This window comes from Filicampus tigris, chromosome 22 (genome assembly GCF_054856515.1).
Source record: "Filicampus tigris isolate MCC_2025a chromosome 22, RoL_Ftig_1.0, whole genome shotgun sequence".
Lineage (NCBI taxonomy): Eukaryota > Metazoa > Chordata > Actinopteri > Syngnathiformes > Syngnathidae > Filicampus > Filicampus tigris.
Genome location: NC_141238.1, coordinates 7,676,163 through 7,693,350, shown reverse-complemented (window position 1 = coordinate 7,693,350; position 17,188 = coordinate 7,676,163). Strand labels below are relative to the sequence as shown.

Here is a 17,188-nt window from a genome sequence, read left to right as displayed (position 1 = left end):
GCATTCAGGACACATATACTGTCCAAAACACAACAATATGTCACTAGAGATAGATGGAGAAAAAAAAAGAATATATATGAATAATAATAATAATAATAATTACCGGTAAGTAAACGTACCTCAAGCTCAAGGTACCCTAGTGCACACTTGTACACAATGTATCAAGTCACAAATGTGTAGCCTGCAGCGCTGCTCAGCTGAGCACTTGGACTACTGTTTGAGAAAAGCAAAAAAAACCAAACACACATTCACATTGTGCCACAATGATGGTATTTATTCCGTCGTAAATCCGTATTTTTATTTTTCAATCATCAAGTTGGACCTACTCAGAACAACTTTAGGCTCGCGCAACATCCTGTAAAAAATCCAACTAGTGCAGCTATTCCAATGCTGAATTCCTACTTACTAATGATTAATAAAAATGATTTTGAAAACTATTTTCCAGCTGACTACACTCCCTCCCTTCCATCTGTTGTGCTGAGACGTGTCTGTATTTGAGTGCCCGGGGCAATGGGGGAGGCCATGTTTCTTTACCGAGCAGCAGGCAGCGCACGCGACTTCCACTCGTCCATTAATGCCTCCGGATCAGCAACAGGTGGTTCACATAATTCCGCCGAGGCTTTTTTCCGACGCTGGAAAAAAAAGGGGGCCCTGAAAAAATATATGCTTCGGCTGATTTGGGATAATATTCTATAAAATCCCCGGGATTATATGCGATGCCTTGACCTTCCACTGGTTGTCTCTATTTGAAGCATGACAATCTGGAGCGTTTGACACGCTCGCAATCTGTGGAATTGATTTCATCTCTGAATGTGAGATATTAAAAAGCGTGTGTTATGTCTGCGGTCCGCCAAGCGTCAACCTTGTTGAATGTGGCGAAGATGCGTCATGTGTCTGGAAATGAGCAACAGGTGAAGGTCCAACGGCACAAGGCATCCATGTGAACGGGCGTACAGATGAGGAGTTTGTTTGTTACTACCAGATCACGAGTTCGGAAAAAAAAAAAAAAAAAGAAAAAAAAAATAGATTTTAGACTATGGAGCTTCCAGGCAGAAGAACACATAATGTACTCATTCCAGGATGAGCATGTGGTGTGAAGTCACTCCGTTTTTTTTAAGCGGCCTTCCCATGCTCAAAAACGTACCAAAGGCTCCAGGCAAAGTTCATCTTGGTGAAGATGTACACTTTGGAAAGGTTGGGCCTAAAAATGGACTCAGGGAAGCCACTGGAAGCTGCTTTCACAAAGCAAAGCTCAAATCCAGCATGGCGTATTTAAAAAAGGGCCATTTGCGCCGTTGTGGCCGTACGCATAGCCGACGCCATCCGGCAATCAGTGTGGACCTTTAAATGTTGAACACTCGCATCTCGAATAGAGACATCGCTGTGCGGGAAAATAGTTCATGTGTTCCCCCCACCATAGCTGCGTGCCCAAAATTCCTCCCGGGAATTTCGTTGGACAGCGGACGTGCACCAAAAACTATTCTTTGACGATTCAGCCTCCAAAGTTAGCAGTTAGCAACATCATAAGTAGACCTAGAAAAAAGTTTCAGGAAGCCAGGCCCGAAAAGACTCAGGAAGTCTGTTATTCAGCTTTAAAGTTTCACTTAACATTGAAACTCGGTAGGTTAGTGGATCAAAAGTCTCAAGAGGTCATGCCCACAAAAACACGGGAAGCCAAACATTTAGGTTTGAAGCAGTTATTTCAGGGTCATTTCATCCATTTCCAGAAATGTCAGCCCTCATGCCATCATTTTATGACTTTCCCTTTCCCACCATTAAATGGATGTTTGCGTTAAGATGCGCAACAAATGAGCCTTTATGGCAGCGTCACTGTATATTTGTCGCCGCAGAATGTTCCCATGTTACCCCCAATCTTTCCCAAACATGCCGTCTTAAATTATTAACTGTTACTGAAGGCTAATGAACCACTGTAAAAATAACGCCCAGGTATGTTTTGGCACTGCCACTAAAAGAAACGCATTAAACGCTCGCATGCATTTCGGTAGTTTTATTGCAAAGGTAAACATTGGGAAGGCCAATACGTCAAGCCGAGGGTGTCGATTAATACCCAAGGCGAAGGTGAACGGGTTCAGAGAAGAGCACGTTTTCCCATTTTAGATTTTCAACTCGTTGGTTTGCATCTTTGTGGCCGCGCTCTGACCTCGTGAAATCAAACAGCCAAGCGATTGTGGAGGCAACGGGTGCGAACGGGCCTGTGCTTTAGTTGGAGCCCCACCAAAAAAACGCCGAGTAGAGAAAACAGGGGCAAGCTGCTGTGCAGATACTTCACATTTGATCCACCCAGGACGCGCACACGCGACGCGGATCCTGACACAGAACAGCCATGTGGAACTTGGCAAATGCCGCTTTGCGAGGAAAATGAACATTTTTGTGCCGCCATGTTTTGTTTTGGGCGTTCCCTCCTTTTATTGGCCACAATTTACCACCTCTAGATTGAATAAATTCACTTGGGGACAATCTGGGCCGAAAAAATTAACAAAAAAAATGAAACTGAAAGATTTGTGCTGATTGTAGCCAAACTGTAGCTTTTGTCATAGCCTTTGAGAAAACAAAAAAAAACATCTTGAAGCTACTTCCCGAATTCTCTGTGACAGTATTAATACACAAAATAAGAAGTCAGCTATTTTGGTTTGAAGCGGTCATTTTGGTGTCATTTTGGACATTTCCAGGGATCCTTCAAAGGAAAATCAGCCCCCAAAGCCAGTTTCATTTATCAACACGAAATGTAATAGCCACATCTATTATGAGCAAACCCACAAAAAAGTCTCGAGAACCCCTGATTAAAAATACTCAGGGACTCAGCCATTTTGGATTGAAGTGGTCATTTTGGTGTCATTTTGGACATTTCCAGGGGTCCTTCAAAGAAAACTCACCCCCCAAAGCCAGTTTCATTTATCAGCATGAAATGTAATAGCCGCGTCTATTATCAGTAGACCCACAAAAAAGTCTCAATAACCCCTGATTATAAATACACAGAAACTCTGCCATTTTGGTTTGAAGTATATATTTTGGTGTCATTTTGGCCAGGCGTCCTTAAAGAAAAAACTTCAGCAAAGAGCTTTTCTGTTTACGTTTATAGAGTGTTTTAAATATTGTTTTAAAACCCGTTTCAATCCGAATTGAACTTTGACAAACGCCGGGGCACTTTAAATGAGTCCGAACCGATTTGAGTGCAAGGCTGAACATTTCCTGTGGATGGCTCTCATAACACCCTCATAAAATATCTTATGCCAATGCCAATTTTCTGTTCCGTCGAGAAAGGTGTTTTATCTTGGATTATGTGATCGCAGGACAAACCCTCACGATAAAGTGAAAAAGTCCGTAATTGGTCACAGGTTTCAAAGCGTGCCGAGCAGCTGATGAGTGGAAATGTCAAGAGCATAATGTGTGCTGGTTTTGTTTCCTGCCTTGCTGCTCCCTTTTCCTCCTCACTACTGCCCTCCTTTTCCTGCTCACTGGCGGTGATTTAACAGGCCTCACGTGAGCTCCCCATCCCCTGCTCAGTCTGCGTGGGCTCGCCGACGACACCGCCCTGTCTGGGCCGTGATTGGCCCGGGACTCCCGCCTTGGGGGCCGGGACGAGGGGAGCCGCGAGGGGCCGACCAGGCCTAGCGTGTCTGGGACAAAAACACAGGGCAACCAGCCAGATGCTGTCCCGAGGGCTGAGCACTGATTGGCTTAAAGCAGACATAATATGCTTTTTTTTTTTTTTTTTTTACAATTTAAAACTATTCCAATACCCTCCATCATTTAAGTTGCCCATCCCTGCTCAAAGTTGTCCATAGATGTCATTTTTACTCAAGTATAAGTATTAGCCAAAGTCTGAAATTTGCTCTTGTAGTTGTACAAACATGTTTCGTGAAAGAATATTTATTTATTTATTTATTTATTCCAAAACCAGCACAGACAAGTTCAGCCAAGTGTTTCTGTGTCTTCATATTGATCACTGCTAAGAAATGTGCTCTCTATTTTAGGAATTCTGAAGGTCTTTTGGTCTGGCCTGAGGACATGATGTCACCAGATAGCAAGTGGAGGAATTCTTCAACATTCCTTGAATGGGTATGTGAACATTACTTGCTGTCTGCAACCCCTAAAAAAAAAAAAAAAACTCTTGTCCACTTAAGAATGATCTTAACGATACAACACAAGAGCACCCATTAATGTGTCGGCAGTGTGCCTCTTTTTAAAAAGATTAAGGGGAAAGAGTGCTAGGGGGCAAAGTTCAGGGGGCTCCGGCGGTGTGTACATGACAATCAGTGTGAGGACACAATGGCAGGATCTGTTGGAATGAGAGGTCCGTCTCAATAGTCCAGATGAAAGTGAAAAGGAGACGAATGGAGGGCCACAAAATGTCGTTTCTTTGCCCTCTGAATGCAAAATGAAAAATCCAGATGTCCCGCGAGCATAGGTTGTGGTTGTCTAGCGCCGTGCATTTGTACTTCCCTAATGGAAATAATGTGTCATAAAATGCATCGAGAAGTCGACGAGGCTCTTTCCACAATTCCTCCAATGAGTCACGAGCACAGGCCAAGCCCCTCTGATGTCTTCGTCGCCCTTTGTTCTCATTTTAAACCGCCAGACACTGACAAATAAATACGCTCTCCTTGGGCTCTTTCAATTGAGTCAGCGACGGGGCCTTTCATCACCCGCCGACGTGTCAGCGGGTTCAGACGTCTGTAACGTGATCAAGTTTGACCTCTGACCCCGCCGTCCGGACCCGGCAACCTCTCATCTCTCGTGAGGAGCGGTGCGACGTTTAAATACTGCCAGGCCTGCGGGACATACGTTTTTTTTTTTTTTTTTTTCTCACAATTTGCTCCAAACTACCAAATATGCAAATATTTTCTGGAATATTTAATCTTTTATCATTCGAATACGTATGCGCAGTAGAACAGTACTTAACCATATTATAGTTTCGTATGGGTGAAAAAGAGAAAGTTGTAGCCAAAATGTGGCTAGAATTACGTACCGTGTCGAATATAATCAAATAATTCATTCGATCACAGTTATTCTCTTTATTCTCGTTCATTCGTTGCAAAGAACTTTGCCTCACACTTTGCATTTTGTAATTCTCAATTTGTTGTTTGTATGACGTATACTTTCCTCCTTTTTCTTTATTTATATTTACTGCAGCCTATTTGGCTCATCTGTTTTAAACTTATGTTGGTGTTTATTTGTTGATATTTTGAAAAATACATTTTGGAGAATTTATGAAATAAATGCACATTTGTTACCACGAACACACATAAAAAAATTTTTTTTAAAAAGTACAGAACATGGGAACCGAATCGGTTCAAATGTAAAAGGTGCCCATACCTATTTAAATGCAAGTTTATGATTTGAATTAAATGCTTTTTTTCCCGTAATATTTTAAATAATTGAAAACCTGACAATTAAAGGGCTAAAAATGATTCACTGATATAATTAGCATTCAATATAATGAAATCATCAAGGCAAAAAGTATTGATTTCAATGGATAGCTGCCTCACAGTCAGCCAGTTATTAAAAATAATAATAAAACAACGCATACCAGTAATAATAGCAAGGCTAAAAGGCTGTGACAATCTTGCAATCAAGCTATATTGCTGAACTGTTTTGCTACAATTTTAATCAACGTTTGATTTCATGAGTTACGGGACAGTGGCTCTGAATGTAATATGACATAATGCATCTCACATCTGACAGGATGTATCGCTGTATACACAGTCACTCCATCTTTGCCGTGACATACATTCATGTTGTTTTAGTTCCCCGCCGTTAATTTCCCTGGCAAAGCATCCGTGTGGAAAAACTGGCACGTCATTTCCATAAACAAATGAATGAGCCATGTGGACACATGCGCCGCATGTGAGAGTTTACTCCTTCGCCCGTCCGCCATGCGAGCAGTTTTGCATGGCGGGCGGGGATAGGCGCTCGATAACCGCTGTCTGGCGCGGCAAACTGCACAGGGGGCTGTGAGACCGCTGTTGAAGTTTGAATAATGAGGAACTATAACGGTGACGGACAGAGCACATACACACGCACGTAAAGAACAATCCAGCCAGGCCAGAGCACATATTTTAAATTAGAAATATCTGCAAACAAAAGTCTTGGCATTAATCTGTTGCAGCCTGCCCCCCCCAGCCTCCCAAAAAAACAACAACAAAAATAATAATACATTTTTTATAAAGTATTTGGTTCAGTTTTTCCTGTTTTCTGAAAATAATGACTTGATGGGTTTGTGTTTAAATTTGGCGAACATATACGCTTCCTATTTTACCTGAAAGACTCACTATTTTTTTTTTTTTTTTTTACTTTTTCACTGCCAGAGATTTTCAGGCCACCTTTTACCCTAATGTTTGCAAAAATTAAAAAAAATATCAATAAACTCCTGGTACTGAATGCCTGGACTGTGAAAAGACGAATACATACGTCAATGGCAGTGAATGAGTTCGTGATATCAGCCATCCAGTGGTGGACACTATAATTGCAATTTATAACTGCTCCGCTACGGTAAACGTTTTTGTTTTGAGAAATGAATCCAGGGACACTGCGAGTGAGGCCAATCACTGCACCATGCGGGTGACTAGATAGGTCTGACCTGTGGGGGTTGAATAGTTGGGTTAGTGGGCCTGGGGTGTGTGGAGGATCGCATCCCTTTCCGACCGTGCGCTCTTTCACATGCTCAAGCTTATTATTATTAAAAGTGGCTATATGATAGACATGTGGTGAAAGTCATGCAGTGTCGATGGAGGGAAAGAAGAAGAAGAAGAAGAAGGATGTCAAGGTCAGTGGGTTCCTCCAGGCTCTACTTTACCACAGAATCCCTCCTCCTCTTCCTCCACTCCTCCGCCTCCTTTTTTTGCCTCGCCACACACCAACGGCCCGGCTCCCAAAGCGTGCCGCTTCTGAAATTTGCCACATCGGCCCCCCGCGGCCAAGGCGGGCGAGATGCGAGCCAAACTTGCGCCGCGCCGTTCGCCGATGGCCGCACGTGCGCCGCCGCGAGCGGGACTCGCTGACACGCCGTCTCACTTTTCGAGGCCTCACACGGGTCACCACACGCTGGTGGAGAGGAAACCTGGATGGCAAGAATGAAAATACCCAAAAAAAAAAAAAAAAGGAGAAAAAAAAAAATACGGAGTTGCGGGTGTTAGCGTGCCGAGCTAATAAGTCAGGACACATTCTTGTTCGCCGCGATACTGGGCACGGTTTTCGAAACTTGAGATCAAATAAAATTAAAAACACCCTTGGTTTTCATTCAGTGACCGAAGTTGTACCGCATAAAGCATCTTAATTCATACAGTCATTAGATATTATGTGCACAGTCATTTTAATTAGGATCCAGCAAGTCAAATTTATGCAAATTATAACTAAGTCAAGCTTGTTGTTTTTTTTTCCCCCCCCCCAGCTCAAACGAGATACTTTCGACACCCACGCTGATCTTTTTGTGTGTTTGCACTGTGCATCCGGTTTGCAAATTTTGCTTGTGCAAAATTCATACTGATATGCATGCAAGAAAGCGCAAAAAAAAAAAAAGCGTCAGCTGTATATTTGAGCAAATATAATCGCTCAAACCAAAATTGACAGCCTATAATTGTGTGATTGTCTGCCGGATCAATCAATATTATTACTGTTATTACAAAACTTTATGACCTTGTCAGAAGAGACGCGGTGTTCCCTCCCGATTAAGATGACTCGGAGATAAGTTAGTGATGTCACAATTCGCTTCGAATACATTGAGCGTGCTTATTTTGCTGCATTCTTCTTTCATGAAATGATAATGTTAAATAGTGCAATATCGATATTGCTATATGCAACAACCATATCGCATGTTTTTCCAGTATCTTGCAGCCCTATAATATATATGTGTACTGTTTTGAAAAAAATAAATAAAAATAAAACTGTCAGGGGAACCAATGATACAGGAACCAACTACTGCTGTTAGTCACTCCTCGAACTTCACTTTTCCGCACTACAAGGAAAGGAGGATTCCCCCCCCCCCCCCCCCCCCACACTGCCAGCCTCATTTCCTTGTAGGGGATTTGATCAGATTGGAGGAAACGATTTGACCCGAGGGGTGATTATGTCTGGTTTACCAGGTGAAATCTCTGATAAGCAGCCACATTATTTACACTTCATATAAGGCGAAAGAGGCGAAAACACTTGTCGGGGGTCACGTCATATGGCAGTTCGGTCAGATATGCCAGGTCATTCGAATTACAAAAACAAAAAAACTGTGCGTGCAAAAAAAAAAAAAAAAAAAATAGTAATCATAAAAATGAAGAAATGTCACTTATTTAATGAATCTTATAAAACACATGAATTAATCTACTATCTGAATGTTGTCCCCATTTTTCTATCTCTGTTGCCAGAGGCTCTGACCCTGTGTGCAAAAACAATTAGACTGTAAATATTCCGTTGTTTTGACAATCTGACTCCTGTCAGATAAATAGACCATTCTAATTGCGCGCCATTAGCAAAGAAAACAAACAAATGCGAGCGGACGAAACGAAGGGCCGCGATCAAAATGATGCCCGGTGGGCACGTCCAAAACGTTTGGGTTGCCGTTGACCGACGGACTGGAACACGCTGCTCCATGTTGGAAGCTCTTAAAACACAGCACTTCGCAACGCAAGTTTCTGAATGTTTTTTATTATTATTTTCTGCATGACGTAAAAACACAGAAGCTTTTGATTCACAAGCCGCCTTGTGGAAAATGGTGAACCCACCATTAACGAGCCATTCATATCGATGAAGGAAGCTCTCAACACTGCAGGCTGTCCTTTCTTGTTTGAGTCGTAAAAGTTTTGGCCCGTGAAAAAACGGCGATGAGGAAGTTCCTCCAGAATAAACGTCCATGAAATATGTCATTCTCTCCTCGAATAAACCGCACCCTTGTCTGGTCGGAACGTCGCCCACCGTCAACAACCCGAGCATCTCACTTTCAAAGAAGTTCTTGAACGATTAGAGGACTGCTCTCTTAGAAAAAGTTTACACACCCTTGTTGAAATGAGTTTTCTGGTCTAAAAAAATGAGCTAACGTACATTTTTTACGCTATCAATGACCTAAAATCTAAAAAAAAAAATTTTTTTTTTAAACTTTAATCGAGGCGAAGTATAAATCAATAACTGGGATACTGTGATTGCACATTATTATTACATTATATCGAAAACAAGCTGTAAATTGCATTTCAGCCCAATCCAGACAAAAGGGGAGGGGCCAGACCTGAGGCTATGAACCGCAGACAGCGTTTGGAAATACAGGATGCTATTCCGATACCATGCGTCTCCATTTTGTCTTACGCCGGACCCCCTTTACCCTCGATAAAGCCCCTCTTACCTGGATTTCCCGTTTTGCTTTCATATCGCCTCTTTCTGCTTGCATCGCAGTCAAGACCCGAGCTTCCCAACCCTAATTCCGCGTCTTTAAGGCCTACATGCTCGTTTCATTTCAGTCCAGATGGAAGCCCCGGGATGAGTCAGTTGGCACGAGGCCCTCGCTGTGCCAAAGCGCGACTGGTTATTGCTCCAAAAGCCCGGAGAGAAACAATAGTCCAGATGTTTGCGGCGCTGATTGACTTACTTATGCACTCAGCAAAAGCCTACAGGGAGCACATTTGCAATCAAAATGTATAATTTTTTCAATATGCAGCGCAGCTTGCTAATCAGCAACGCTTCCGGCCTTATTCCATACATTTTGACGGGGCTACTTGTATATGCACATGCTAACATCCCAACCCAACTTAGAATTTCAAGATGAATCCTGGCCTTTAATCTAAAATGTTTTAACGCCAGGTTTAAAGTTTCATTGTGGAATTTAGGTTAAAATTCAATGTTTGGTTTTCGGTCCTGTTTTGTTCACTTATTTAACAGCCGGCATAACAATTGTTCACCTGTTTCTTCGTGTTTCCAAAATGTGGTTGTTGCCAAAAAAAAATTGCTGATTAAGAACCAAATTCCGTGTGAGAAACCCTGACTTAAAATAATAAAGTATTTTCTAGAAATCTGACACTTTTTTTCACTGTTTTTAAGGCCTGCGTGATTTTGAAAAAAAAAAAAAAAATAGTAATCATGATTGTTTTGGGTTATAATTGAAATCACGATTATTCAAACGATTATTTATTTATTTGGTACAAAACAAGAAAATGTTTAAATGTAAACAATATAAAGACAAATAATTTAGGTAAGTTCCTTTTGGACCAAACAAAATTCCTAGTTATGAAATCTAAAATGATTTCCTTGTGTAAACAAACAGTGTGTTGGATATAAATGGATATTAATAATCGTTTTTCATGATTATCCCAAATTTTAATTGTAGAGTGTCATAATCGTAATTGTAATTGAATTTTGATTAATTGCACAACTGTTTGAACAATTTGGGCATAACAATTGCTCACCCATTTTTTTTAAAATGACTTTTAAACCATTGTTATTAATCCTCATCTACATTCTTGTCTCTGTCCATCAACAGTACGTAGACTGCGTTCCTATTAAGTCACCAATATCGTACTGGAACCCAGACCCGCTCGGAAGAATCCGAGTCTTGAATTGGTAACTTGCGCGGCTCGAGTGGCTTCTCACACCGTGTCTCTAAGGAGAACCATTGGCCAATCCTCTCGTGCCTCCACGTCCAAAACAACACTCGGGCCCACTCCAGAGCACTTGGATGAGCTTTTGCCTCTGGCGCAGTCACCAGCACAATAATCTGGCCGCAGTCCAAAGACAATATTTGTCAGAGTAGCCCTGTTCCAGCCCTTTTTCTGTTTATTACATTCTGCAGCCTGGGAACAAAACGGTTTAGGGTTTCAACCTGGAGTCTGAAGAAGGACCCCCCCCCCCCCCCTTTGCTCTCGTGTTTTTAATCTCTCCTTTAAATGTTTTTAATCAGGCGCCACGGCAGCAAAAAAAATAAATCAGTGTATGAATCTTTCATTCATATGCTTCTAATTGTTTTCTTTTCGGATCCTCTGACCTGAACAGCTTCTAAAAAAAAAAAAAATGTGACTTTGAGAGTTATAGTGCACACTTGTGTGGAAAACAACCGTCTGGAAGGGGCCGACTGGAAGTTTGCGTTCAATCCGCTTGTCAAACGACGGATAATATAGAACGCTCCTTATCACGTTTGAACTCGCTGACTCAGAGTGCTGGCGAATGTCATTCAACTGCGTGACAAAAAATTTAAAAAAACATTTTTTAAAAAAACAATTCATTTGGGCGATTTAAATGGCAGGGAGAGAGTGATTAAAATGGAGTCCAAAGCTGGACAGGAACATGACACATGAGGGGGAGTTGCTGCTCCAGGCTGGAGTCCAGAATGTCAGCCGTCGGCGGCATCCTTCATATTTCACCCCCGTCTTCTTGCAGGAATGTCTCGGTTTTAAGGCCAAGGTGCTGATTGCTCCCCCCCCCCCCCCCCCCAAAAAAAAAAGCCTGGCATGCATGGTATGCGGCTACACAATCCACCCTCGCTTCCTTCGTCTCATTGAAAAATACTTACCGGCGTACCCAACATAAACGACAAGAGTCCAAAACATGCAGTCGAATAAAGCTGGTCCGTTTCCATTTTAAAATGTGCTCAATGCACAACATTTGAGTTTATTGCGCCTGAAATGATCTTGATCACCTTGTTGTGAAATTACCCGGCTTGATTTTTACAGCCTACAGGAAATGTGAGGCCTCAAGCATTTCCTCTCCCAACACCTGCTTCAACAATTTGCTCTTGATGGGGTGACTTAATTTGTCCAGATTGCCTCCGTAACATGTGCTCCAGATCTGTGGTTCCACTTTTCAACCTATATTCTCCTGGGAGAAACCAATATGACACTCAACATTTTGCTTTGTACCTCTTTACAGTTTGGCAAGACAATCGTACACCCGGTTTTCTTTACACATATTCGTATTGCGTTTGAATTGCGTTCAAAATTAAGGTATAAGACCAAAAACAGTTGCTGGGGTTCGGTCCTTGAAGCAAATTCCAAAAACCATGACTATATTGAACACATTGGGATAACAATTGTTCACCCGTTCACCTAGCATTTTAGTTGTTGCAGCCAAATGTTAAGGTAGGTTTGGAACCAAAAAGGTTGCTGGATTTGGAAAAAAACAACAACAAAAAACTCAAGGCTGTAATTTGTCGTCCTTGGTATATCTTTGTGGACTGTGGTTGTTTTTGTTCTGGAATCGGTTTACGGTAACGTCTCCCAAATTTATTGAACTGTACTCATGCTTTTCTCAACGTTTTGAAAACCCTGCCAACCTTCTTTTCAAATCATACTCTGTAAAGTTGCCTTTATTCATTCAACGCCGTGCTGAAATGTACCCGCGCTCAAGTCCAAACTGTTGTGCTCGTCCAGGTCTGGATGTACTGGGTTGTAATCCCTTTGACGGGAAGGCCAGACGTTTACTTGGAGGTAGCCTCACCGAGCGAACGGGAGCCGAGGACAAAGTCTGTGCTTGTTCAAGCGTCTCGTACAGGACCGGCCCTGGGTTGCGTTTCTCAATGAGCCCGAGTGATGGATGATTTTCGGAATCGCAACTTCCCCCCCCCCCCACACACACACACACACACACCCCAGTCGGATTCCACAGTCGCCTGCCTCACTTCCCAGGAATTCTTGTGTATGGCTGCTATGCTCCATCAGTCTTTGATTTGCTTTGACATTTTTGTTTGTTTTTGAACAAAGGCACGCCGCAGTCACATTTAAGTTTCCTTGAACGGCCGTAATGATTATAAGCGCTTTTTTTTTTCGGTGCGTGAATTGACACCGACTTTCTCTTCAAATGCGACAAGAGTGGGATGAGCAATCCAAGCCAGGATCCACGAAAATTGACAACATGTGTACGGGAGGGTAATGCGACACTGAGCTAGCCGACAACCCAAACACAGGCCACCTGCTGCGGTTTTGCGAGAGCGCATAGTGGATCCTGCGCCACCAAGCAGGCCTTTTGGATGGTGACGGTTCAAATGAGGCCACGGTGGCAAGAGTCCACAAACGGGCCTGTTGAATTTTGCAGCTGCAGAACAGGATGGCTTTAAGGTACATTGACTTTATAACTACCCGGAATGGCCATTAAATACATATACTTAGAGTTGCGACCAAAAACGGTTCACGGTTTTCAGTGCTAGAACCAAGAAAAACCCTGAATTCAAATAATCGTCCTTTTTTTTTTCCCAAAAAATTTTGAGTGTCATCTTATTTAATGATGACCAATGTTCACCCATTTTCTTTATAGATATTGTGTTTTTTGCAGCCAAAACTTAGGGACAGGACCAAAAACAAACCCTGGTTTTCAGTTCTAGAAGCAAATTCTTAGTGTGAGGAAACCTTCACTCAAGGTAATAGAGTAGTTATTCTTAAGAAAATACATTTTTTTCCCCACATTGGAGTGTTTTGTTTACGTATTGAAGGATTTGTCCAATATTAGCTTGGTAATTACTGACTCTAAATGGATGGCTGAATATTAGCCAATATATTAGCCATATGTTGATCAGACGGTAATCGCATTACACATTTTTGGTCACTACGCACAAACCGCTAAATGTCCTTACACATAAGCGGCCATATAACAATCAATAGAAAGGGAAGAAATCAAACTATTTTAGTCTTGCGTAACACACACACCAACAGGCCTTCGCATAACTGCACGCGTACGGCTTTGTCTAATGTAATGGAACGTGGCTTTGAGGGATATCTGACAGAGCTAGAAGTCCTTGTGACCAAGGATGTCTCCGGGCCAGACGACCTGGTCCTTGAATTGATTAACCATAGATGGAAAAGATCAGACCCAACGTTTTTTATTAGACTGATCTGACAGCACAACACTATATACTATAAATGTTTTGACCAACAACAAAAACAAAGTGTTGATTTTGTACTGTTGTGACAAAAACTGACTTAAACAAATAGAGTACTTTCCAGAAAAAAAAGTAAAATTCACATTTTGAGGGTTTTTTCACTCATTGAAGTTTGACATAGCAATTGTTCACCCGTCTTCTATGTGCGTATTGTTTTGAGCAACAACAACAAAAGTGCCGGTGTTGTATTGTTGTGAAAAAAACAGACTCAGAAAAAGAGAGAAAAGAAGTTTTTCACATTTTGAGGGTTTTATTATTGAAGTTTGGCAAGACAATAGTTCCCATATTTTCTTGACACATATTGTCTTTCGAGCACACCAAAAATCTCAATATTGTGGTTATTGTCACCAAAACCTAAGAGTTGGGACCCAAATGGTTTCTGGTTTTCTCATACCAAAACCCGATTGCGACAAACTCTGACTTCACTTATTTAACCCTTTCAGCATTACTATTGTTCACTCGCGTTCTTTATGATTAAAAATGTATTCAGTAGTTTCTGTTTTTGCCGCAAAAAGGGTTAACATTGTGGGTTTTGCAGTCAGATGGTTTTTGCACATCTAGATGTCATTAACGCTCCGTATTAACAGTTACATACATACTGAGTGCTGTTCCTTGTCACTACTCTCAGTTTAGTATCCTAACGCCATGGAGAGATGCACTGCGACCGCTTGCCAGCGACAGACACGCACGTACTTGTGCTTGTCACTTTTCGGACAACAGGGCGGCACGCAGATAACACCAGGCCGGCCACTTCCTCCTTTCCCACATTTATCATCATATGTGAGTCATCGACGACGCACAGGATGTCGCGTCCTCGTGTAACTAGCAGGACTATGTTAAACAGTCCAAACGGGGCAAACATCTCGCATCCGCGTTAAAACCCAAAAAGCGTTGTCAGATGATGTCTATTTATAGTCGATGCAGCTGACCGTTTTTCTCGACCACGCTGAGATCTGGAAATGTCCTTACCGCAGCACATTTTTTCCGATGGATCTGCCATGTGCTTCCCTCCCCAAACCCGCGGCTTTGTGCAAATCACCAGGGGGAGTTTCGGCATCGATCACGGTTACGTGACAGCGAGGTGGCACTAAAAACGGACTCGGTGCCATCTGCAGTGGGCTCCGTCGGAAAAAGTTGAACTTTCCAGATGGCGGTTCTAACATGGAGCACAAATCAGAGTGACATGGCTCAAATGGAAAATGACGAGTGACTCGAGAAACATTGAAAATTGGGATCCAGCTGTGGACCAAAGGGTCTCACCCCTTCGTAAACATTTGCAGTTTTGGATCGAGTCGTTTTTCCATGAGCATTGATACGAAGAGCAAACATCTCCACCAGGGCATAACAATCTTAGGTTGGAGTTGAAAGGGGGCAGCTAAATCCTAAAGCCCCACTCAACCCTGATGCAAGTGGACCGCATAGATAACTGGCAATAAAACAGCTAACATCTTTTAAAAAGTCATTTTGGTTCAGTAGTTTTTTTATTCGTTTTTATTTTTTCGAAAATGCTTTGTCTTGGTTACGTTTTATTGAAGTATATGGAGTATTTGACCAGGGCAACATAAAAAATGTCACCAAGTATTTTTTATTGTGCTTGACCTTTCTTCAGTACAGCCGTCCGCTAATATGGAATAAAAAATAAATACATGATTTAAAATTAACCCCAAAAGCTCATGCATGAAAGTCATTTATAAAGATGAAAACAATGGACTTTTTTTTGTGTGTTCGACATATTTTGTAATTCTAGTTTTAGTCATTTTCATTAGTTTTTGTTTACTACAACTTTGCACCCAACTTGCTAGTTTTGCCTTCAACAACCACAAAATTGACAACAATAGTGACAATTCAATCGTCATAACAATCTGGATCATCACCAAAACAAATTTTCTGTCATTCTCCTGCTAACACAACATTTTAACATTCTGTATCCTTACGTAGCATTAACCACAAAATTGACAACAATGGTGAAAATTCAATCGTCATAACAATCTGGATCATCACCAAAACAAATTTTATGTTATTCTCCTGCTAACACAACATGTTAACATTCTGTATTCTTATGTACCATTAACCACAAAATTGACAACAATGGCAACAATTCAATCATCATAACAATCTGGATCATCACCAAAACAAATTTTCTGTCATTCTCCTGATAGCACATTTTAATATTCTGTATTCTTAGGTAGCATTAACGACAAAATTGACAACAATGGCGGAAATTCAATCGTCATAACAATCTGGATCATCACCAAAACAAATTTTATGTCATTCTCCTGCTAACACAACATGCTAACATTCTGTATTATTATGTAGCATTTAGGCCATAACTGAACATTTGAACAAATCGACGTGCTTACGGTTTGACTGCGGCTTAATCGCAAGAACGCATATGCGACCTGTGCAAATACTCTACCAGGTCTCACACACACATTCACATACCTTTCTGAAATGTAAATCATTGAGGACGCACAAAGTGAAAGGCGCTAAAAGTGCCTTTTTGACAGCTCTGCAGTAAAACAAACAGTCACCAGCAGATAAGGCGACCATTACGCACCATGATGAATGACTGACGTGGCAACTTCAAGACTAATTGCGAGTGGCTCGCTGCCTACCTAAAAACACCCCTCTTGCTGCTGTTCAAGAGTCCCAACGAGTTTTTAATCATCGCCACTTTTCAGTCTATTTGGACTGTTCACTGGAGGTATGACTAGAACACATTTCCAGCCAGAATGTAATTTTTGCAGATGGCGGGGAGAAAAAAAAAAAAAGCAAATTGTTGTCGACTGACTGGCAGTCGCCGTGTTGACGTTGGCGGGCGAGCGGCCCGGCAAAGAAAGAGGAAGAAGGAGGAAAACTTCAGGCCGGGCCTTGTAAACGTGCCCGCACTCAAGCATTGAATTTAATAAACCCGCGCTCGCGCGGAATGAAATGTAACCCGGCTCGTAATTTAACTACTGCAGGCTCGCTTTTGTGAAGACATTAATAGTTCACATGGGAAGGTGATTCACGGCCTTTTTGTTTAACTTGTGGGGAGGAATAAATTTCAATCACGGATTTTTAGCCCAGAGAAAACAATCATCGTGTCACGGATACCCACCTCATGCATCGGTTTGAATTGTGTCACGAAAGTGAAAAGTTTAAAAAGGAACATATGGAAAATTGGTATTCAGGTCCCCAAACCCTGTCAACCTTGTTGGCATGAAACTAAATGACATATTTGAGGCATATGTTGAAAACAGGACCGGATAAAGGTGCATAATTGATCCAAATTAGGATTGTCGGGCCTGCTGAAAAGAGCTAAAAGCAGGCAATACAAAGCGTTTCAAT

General features: G+C 41.8%; 1 protein-coding gene across 1 annotated transcript in view; it reads left to right on the top strand.

Moving 5' to 3' along the window:
• The window catches only part of slc37a3 (solute carrier family 37 member 3), a 47,925-nt gene that overhangs the window by 9,738 nt on the left and 20,999 nt on the right, over positions 1 to 17,188 (top strand). The window contains exon 3 of the mRNA XM_086021839.1: positions 3,996 to 4,080. The gene's annotated coding sequence lies outside the window, so the exon portion shown is untranslated. The remainder of the gene's footprint in view (positions 1 to 3,995; positions 4,081 to 17,188) is intronic.